Source organism: Fukomys damarensis, unplaced genomic scaffold (assembly GCF_012274545.1).
Source record: "Fukomys damarensis isolate Sample0158 unplaced genomic scaffold, DMR_v1.0_HiC HiC_scaffold_26, whole genome shotgun sequence".
Classification (NCBI taxonomy): domain Eukaryota; kingdom Metazoa; phylum Chordata; class Mammalia; order Rodentia; family Bathyergidae; genus Fukomys; species Fukomys damarensis.
In genome coordinates, this window is record NW_022900938.1 from 38,302,876 (window position 1) to 38,310,547 (window position 7,672).

Below are 7,672 nucleotides of genomic sequence, written 5' to 3' on the forward strand. Positions count from 1 at the left end.
TAGATTCCGTGGGAAATCAACATCATAGCCTCTCAACACAGCGAGGTGGAAAGCCAGCAACTGTAAGGGGATCACACTGAGAATGCCTTGCAAGCAGTCTACTGAGTGGGGCACCTTGATCGTCCTTTTCGTGTTCTTAATGGTCTCAGTATCCTCCTTATCACAAATTACAACAGCGCGACCCTGCTGGGAGACCACCTGCTGCTTTTAGATTGTTACATCTTAAAATTTGACTGGCTGCCAATAGAACAGTATTAACCTAAAAGAGCAAGTTAACCCCATAATCACAGTATAAAACAATGGACAAGAAGTGTTACCAAAACTAGTTTTCACTAACAGGTGACTGTCGCAGAGCAGAAGGGTGAGCAACTCCTAGGCTGGAGCAAAAGAAACCAAACAATGTAAGACAAAGACTTATGAAGACCAAACCGAAACAAGCAGACATTAACAGGAAAAGAAAGACACAGAAGCAAAGAAAAGGAAACCAAGGATAAACTATTTCTACAAATTCTAATAAATTACACAATTGCTGGTGCCCTACTCTAGTACCACCGACACACAGTAAATCTTTAAGCATAGGTACAAAAAGCATGTAACTCTTGTTAGCTCCCATTTTTAATATTTTTTCTTTTTGTTGAAATCTCCTTTTTAGTGGGGATTTTGAGAGTGGTGTTTAACAAAGCCCAATAAAAAAAGGTACTTTCTGGAAAATGATTGGGCTCAGCCACAAGGGCCTTCTGCAGCTGTTTACCTACTCTTCCCCAGACTTCTAGATTTATTTCAGCCTCATCACACAACCATGGACAAATTTCACCCAATATTTTCACAAATGCTTCCAATTGAGCCTTCTTAACTCTAACCCCTTGTACTTTTAGCAACTTTTGTATAGAGTTGCCTACATAACCTCTAGATTCCATTTGACTCATACTTTAACTAAGGATTTGAGGGCTTACACCCCCTTGTTACTACTGCCGTGATCAGGACTAACTTCCCCTGTCTCTCACCAGCAGCCCGTTCCTTTTTTTTTTGCCTTGATCAGGACTACCATCCCCTGTCTCTCACTGGCAGGTACTTTCTTTATGGCAGTGATCAGTACTATCGTGCCCTGTCTCTCATCGGCGGCACCCTCTTCTACAACATTTCCCTCTACTGCCGTGATCAGGACTATCGTCCCCTGTCACTCACCGGCAGGAGCCGCCGGGATCAGTCACGGTTCTTGTTGTAGTGCCCTGGATCACAGGGCGCTCTCCTCGATGTCCTTCTTACTCAGGTCCCTGTTTGGGCGCCACTTATCATGAGCTGCAACATCAGAATCCTGCCAGCAGGTCCCAAACCCAAGGGAAGAACAACAGGAGAGCAGTTTCACGAACTTAGCTCATGCTCTACCGCAGCAAGGCCCCGTTTATTTTTCAGGGTGGGGTATATATAGGCTAAAACCGAAACCAAAAGTACAAACAGGGTGTAGCAGACTGGAAAGGTCACAAGGTTCTACAAAACAAGTATTATGGGCTACATTTGCTAGGCAACAGGTCAGACCACCAGTTGAACCAGCCCATTGTCATGGGCTACAGCACGTCCGTGCCGGCGGGGTGACTCAAAGTTCAACCATGGCTATGCCCATGTCAAGGCTCACCATAATGGCTCACCATATGCCTAAAGGAGAGGAGATTCTTTTTTTTTTATTAAATTGAATTTATTGGTACATTCTAAGTAGACAGTACAGTTATATTCATTACTGAGAACTTGTAGCTTTGCATGCCAGGTCTTGGTTCTCATTTTTTCCCCTTGTCCCCATCCTCCCTCCATCCCCTCCTGCCCTCCCCCCTTCAAATGCTTTAATTCCATTTTTACATTTTCTCATATGTTTTTCCTTTTCCCTTGTTCCCCCTTCCCTTTCCTTCTCACTGTACCTATATCTTTGGTCATTTTCTTCATATTTCACATTGATAATTGTCCCATTAGGATCTTGAGTACTATTTTAGTTTTTCACACCAGAGAAACTATTCAGTATTTGAATATGTGTGATTTATTTATTTCACTTAGGAGTATATCCTCAAAATGTACCCATTTACCTATGAATGAATCTACTTTCTCATTCTTTATGGCTGTGTAGTATTCCATTTTATAGAAAAACCACATCTTCTTACCCAGTTTCCAACTGATGGGCAGATGGTGAAAGAGAATAGTGACGCTCAACAACTAGGCCACACATACACACTGATAGGTCCGGCTGGAGATTTTACTCAAGGGGTGGGAGGAGAGATAGAGAGAACAGAGAGAAAGAGCACAGAGAGAGCAGAGAGAGAGAGAGAGAGAGAGAGAGAAAGGAGGAAGAAGAAGCAGAAGAAGAGAGAAGAACAAATAAAGGAAGGTCCTTTTATCAGTTGTGGGGTGGGCTATTAATTATTTATGAGGAGTGAGCTACTTTTAACCTATCACAAGCCAGATTGCTTTTATGGGCCCAGTCCTGCAGACACAGGTTTCAACTTTCCTGGACCACTGTGGCCTTGGGGGGGGCAGAGATAAAGGCATGAGGTCATTTTAGGAGCCAAGCGGTACCAGAAGAATGCAGCCTGTGATGGCAGTATCACAGCATACTTTAACATGATCAATTCCCTAACAGATGGGCTGTTTCCAAGTTTCAGATATTACAAACTGTGCCACTATAAACATGGGTGTGCATATATCATTGTGGTACAAATCTTTTAATTCTTTTTGGAAAGATACCCAGCAGAGGGATGGCTGGGTCAAATGGAACCTCAAATCCTAGTTATTTGAGGTATCTCCATATTGATTTCCATAGTGGTTTCACCAGTCTGCACTCCCACCAACAATGGAGAAGGGTTCCTTTCTCCCCACAACCTTGCCAACATATGTTATTGTGTGATTTTTTGATAGCAGCCATTCTTTGTGGGGTGAGGTGGAATCTCAGTGTTGTTTCCATCTGCATCTCTCGAATGACCAGTGATTTGAAGTATTTTTTCATATATTTACTTGCTGCTTTTACTTCTTTGTATGAAAATGTCTGTTCATTTCAGATGCCCATTTTTGAACTGGGTCTTTATATTTGAGGGGGCTGATTGTTTTGAGTTCTTTATATATTCTAGATAATAGTACCTTGTGTGAGGAGCAGCTGGTAAAAAGTTTTTCCCACATGGTAGGTTGTCTCTTAGTTTTGTTGATGTTATCTTTGGCAGTGCAGAAGCTTTTTAATAAGATGAGATCCCAGTTGTTGATTCTTTCTGCTAGTTCCCATGCTACTGAGGATTTGTTCATAAAGTCTTTTCCTATGACAATGTCTTCTAGAGTTCTGCCTAAATTATCTTCCAGCAAGTTTAGTGTTTCTGTTTTTATATTTAGATCTTTAATCCACTTGGATTTTAATTTAGTGCATGGTGACAGATAAGGGTCTAGTTTTAATCTTTTGCAGGTTGAGATCCAGTTTTTCCATCACCATTTATTAAAGAGGCTATGTTTACTACAGTGAGGACTATCACCTCATTTGTTAAAGATGAGGTAGTTGAGTGCATCTGGAGTTGTTTTTGTGTCTTCCAATCCCACTGATCCTCAGGTCTGTTTCTTTGCCAGTACCATGCTGTTTTTATCACAGTGGCTTTGTAGTAAAGTTTCAAATTGGGAATTGTTACACCCACTGCCTTGTGTCTGTTGCCTAGGATGGCTTTTGCTATTCTACGTCTCTTATGGTTCCAAATGAAATTTGGATTCTTCTTTTTAGTTCTGTGAAGTATAGTGTTGGGATTTCAATTGGTAGTGCATTGAATCTGTTTTGGTAGCAGTTTTGGTAGTATGGCTATTTTCACTATGTTGATTCTTCCTACCCAGGAACAGGGGACATCTTTCCATTTTCTTATATCCCCCTTGATCTCTTTTTTCAGGGTGCTGTAGTTTTCAGTGTAGAGGTATTTTGCTTCTTTTGTTAGATTGATTCCCAGATACTTCATATTTTTGGGTGCTATTGTGAAAGGAATTTTTTGACTAATTTCTTGTTCAGTGAATCTGTTATTTGTGTACAAGAAAGCTATTGATTTTTGGCTGTTGACCTTGTATCCAGCTACTCTGTTGAAAGTGCCTACTAAGTCAAGAAGTCTTTTGGTGGAGTTTTTTGGATCTTAAATGTAGAGTATCGTATCATCAGCAAATAATGACAATTTAACTTCTTCCTTTCCTATGTTTATTGCTTTAATTTCTTTCTCTTGTCTAATTGCTATGGCTAATGTTTCCAGAACCATATTGAAGAGGAGTGGTGATAGTGGGCACCTTTGTCTTGTTCCTGATTTAATGTGAAGGTTTTCAGTTTTTGGTCTTTTGATAAGATGTTGGCTGTTGGTTTTTCATAGATAGCCTTTATTAAGTTGAGATATAGGACATCTATTCCAATTTTTTGCAGAGTTTTTATCATGAATGGGTGTTGAATTTTGTCAAATGCTTTTTTTGCATCTATCGATAGGATCATGTGGTTCTTGTCCTTGACTTTGTTAATATAGTGTATTATCTTTATTGATTTATGTATGTTGAACCATCCTTGCATCCCTGGAATAAATCCACCTTGGTCAGGATGTATGATCTTCTTGATGATCTTCTGTATTCTGTTTGCTAGTATCTTATTGAGGATTTTTGCATCTATATTCATTAAGGAGATTGACCTGTAGTTCTCTTTTTTAGTTACATCTTTCCCAGGTTTGGGAATCAAAGTGATATTTGCTTCCAGGAATGAATTTGGGAGTATTGATTCCCTTTCAATTTCATTGAAAAGTCTAAAGAGCAATGGCAGTAGATCTTCTCTAAATGTCATGTAAAATACAGCACTGAATCCATCAGGACCTGGTCTTTTCTTTGTTGGTAAGTTTTTAATTACATTTTCAATTTCACTGATTGTAATAGGGGTGTTTAGAATGCTTTCATCTCCTTTGTTCAGCTTTGGTAATTCATTAGTATCTAGAAATCTGTCCATTTCTTCTGTTTTTTCCATTTTATTAGAGTACAGGTTCTCATAGTATGTATTAGTGATCCTCTGGATTTCTGTGGGATCTGGTGTGATTTCACCTTTTTCATTCCTGATTGCATGGATCTGAGCCTTTTCTTTCCTTTTTTTGATAAGGTTTGCTAAGGTTTTATCAATTTTATTTATTCCTTCAAAAAACCAACTCTTCGATTCATTTATTTTTTGTATCATTTTCTTAGTTTCCATTGCATTGATTTCTGCTCTAATCTTTATAATTTCCTCTCTTGTTCGAGCTTTGGGTTTTTCTTGCTCTTGTTTTTCTATGAGTCTAAGAGTCATCATTAAGTTGTTTATTTTAGCTTGCTCTGTTTTCCTAATGTGGGCATTCAGTTCGATAAATTTTCCACCTAGAACTGCTTTCATTGTGTCCCATAGATTCCTGTATGTTGCATTGGCATTTTCATTTATTTGTAAAAACTGTCTGATTTCTTCTGTGATCCATTGATTGTTCAGGAGAGTATTGTTCAATTTCCATGTGTTTGTGAAGTTCCTACGGTTTCTTATGCTATTGATCTCCAGCTTTATTGGCACTGTGATCTGATAATATACAAGGAATAGCTTCAATTATTTTGCATTTACTCAAACCTGTTTTGTGAGCTGGTATGTGATCTATCTTGGAGAATGACCCATGTGCAGCTGAAATGAATGTATATTCTGATTTTGTGGGGTGGAACACTCTATGGATGTCTAATAAGTCAATGCATTCAAAAGCTTGGTTAAGGTCTAGTATTTCATTGTTGATTTTTTGCCTAGATGATCTGTCTATTTGTGATAGTGGTGTGTTTAGACCCTCCACTACAATTGTATTAGTGCTTATTTGGTTTTTCATGTTACTTAATATTTGTTTTATATAGTTGGGGGCATTTATATTTGGTGCATATACGTTTATGATTGTCATCACTTCATCTTGAATTGTTCCCTTTACAAGGATGTAGTGGCCTTCTTTGTCTCTCTTAATCAGTTTTGGTTTGAAATTTGCTTTGTCTGTGAATAAGATTGCTACCCCTGCTTTTTTCTGGGGTCCTGTCACATGGAGAATTGTTTTCCATCCTTTCACTTTCAGTCTATGGGCTTCTTTTTGCACTAACTGTGTTTCTTGTATACAACATCTTGTTGGATTTTGCTTCTTAATCCATTCTGCCAATCTATTTCTCTTGATTGGTGAATTGAGACCATTGACATTGACAGTTATAACTGATATGTACTGACTTATTGTCATGTTATTGTGCTTTTGTTGACTCTTTATTTTTTGTCCTCTCCTTTTAGTTTCTTGCCTTGGCTATTTGATTTGCTCTGTTGGGTCTCCTGTTGTTATCTTCATTGTCTTTTTCTAGGATATTGTTTAAAATTCTTAGTAGTGCTGGTTTAGTATTCATGAAGTTTCTCAAGTGTTCTTTGTCATGGAAATATCTTATTTCTCTGTCCATTTTGAAAGATAGTTTTGCAGGATACATCAGTATTGGTTGTAGGTTGTTTTCTTTTAGGAGTTGAAATACCTCACTCTAGGCTCTCCTTGACCTGAGGGTTTGTGTTGAAAAGTCTGCTGTGATTCTGATGGGCTTTCCTTTGCATGTGGTTTGTTTCTTTTCTCTTACTGCTTGTAGTATTTCGTTCTTCTTTTGGGTTTCTGGAATCTTGATTACTATATGTCTAGGTGTAGATTTTTTTTTTATTGTGGCTAGTTGGTGTCCTATATGCCTCACTTACCTGTATGTCTAATTCTTCCCCTATGTTTGGGAAGTTTTCTGTCATTAATTCTGTGAATAGCTTTTTAAAGTCATTTGCATTTTCTCCTGGTACTTCCTGGATTCCTATCCATCTTATGTTATTCTTCTTTCCATCATCTAGGAGTTGTTGGATTGATTTCTCATGCTCCCTTACTGTTTTTAAGAGACCCCTCTTTTCATGGTCACTGTCTCCGATCCTATCTTCTATATCTGAAATTCTATCTTCGCAGTCTTTCATTCTGTTTCATATGCTTTCAATAGAGTTTTTAATCTAGATATCCATTTGAATCTGTTTAATGGATTCCATTTCTTTCCTATGTTGGGTGTTCATTTTTTCCATTTCTTTCTTATTCTGGACCTTCATGGTTTCTATTATGTTCCTAAGCTCATCTATTTTTTTGTCAGTTTCTGTTCTGGAGTCTTGAATCATGTCTTTCATTTTGCTCACTATCTCTATGGTTATCTGGGAAATAATTTCTGTTTTGAATTTTTCTAGAGCTTGATTGATCATATTTTTTACTTCCTGTGTTGTGAGTTCTGAGTGTACTGGAGGTTCACTATTAGACTTTTCATTCTCCTTTGCCCTACTGTTTGCCATTGGTGGACTCGAAGTCTGTCTTTATGGCTTGCTTAAGTGTTTTCTCATCTTTATTTTTGCTGTTGGGTTGCCCTTGATTCAATCTCTGGGTCATTAAATCTTCCTGATATCATTGCATTCCAGCCTTTGATTCTCTAATGACTTATAGGCATTCTCATTTTTATAATTGAGAAAACAACCCATCAAATCAATCCCTATCCTTTATCCTGATCGATACAATCAGGAACACAATAGGATTAATCACTACCATTTATAGCCCCCCATGCCTCTGTAGAGTGCGTCCAAGTACTGGCTCAATCAGGGGATCTAAGGGCGGGGGGGGGG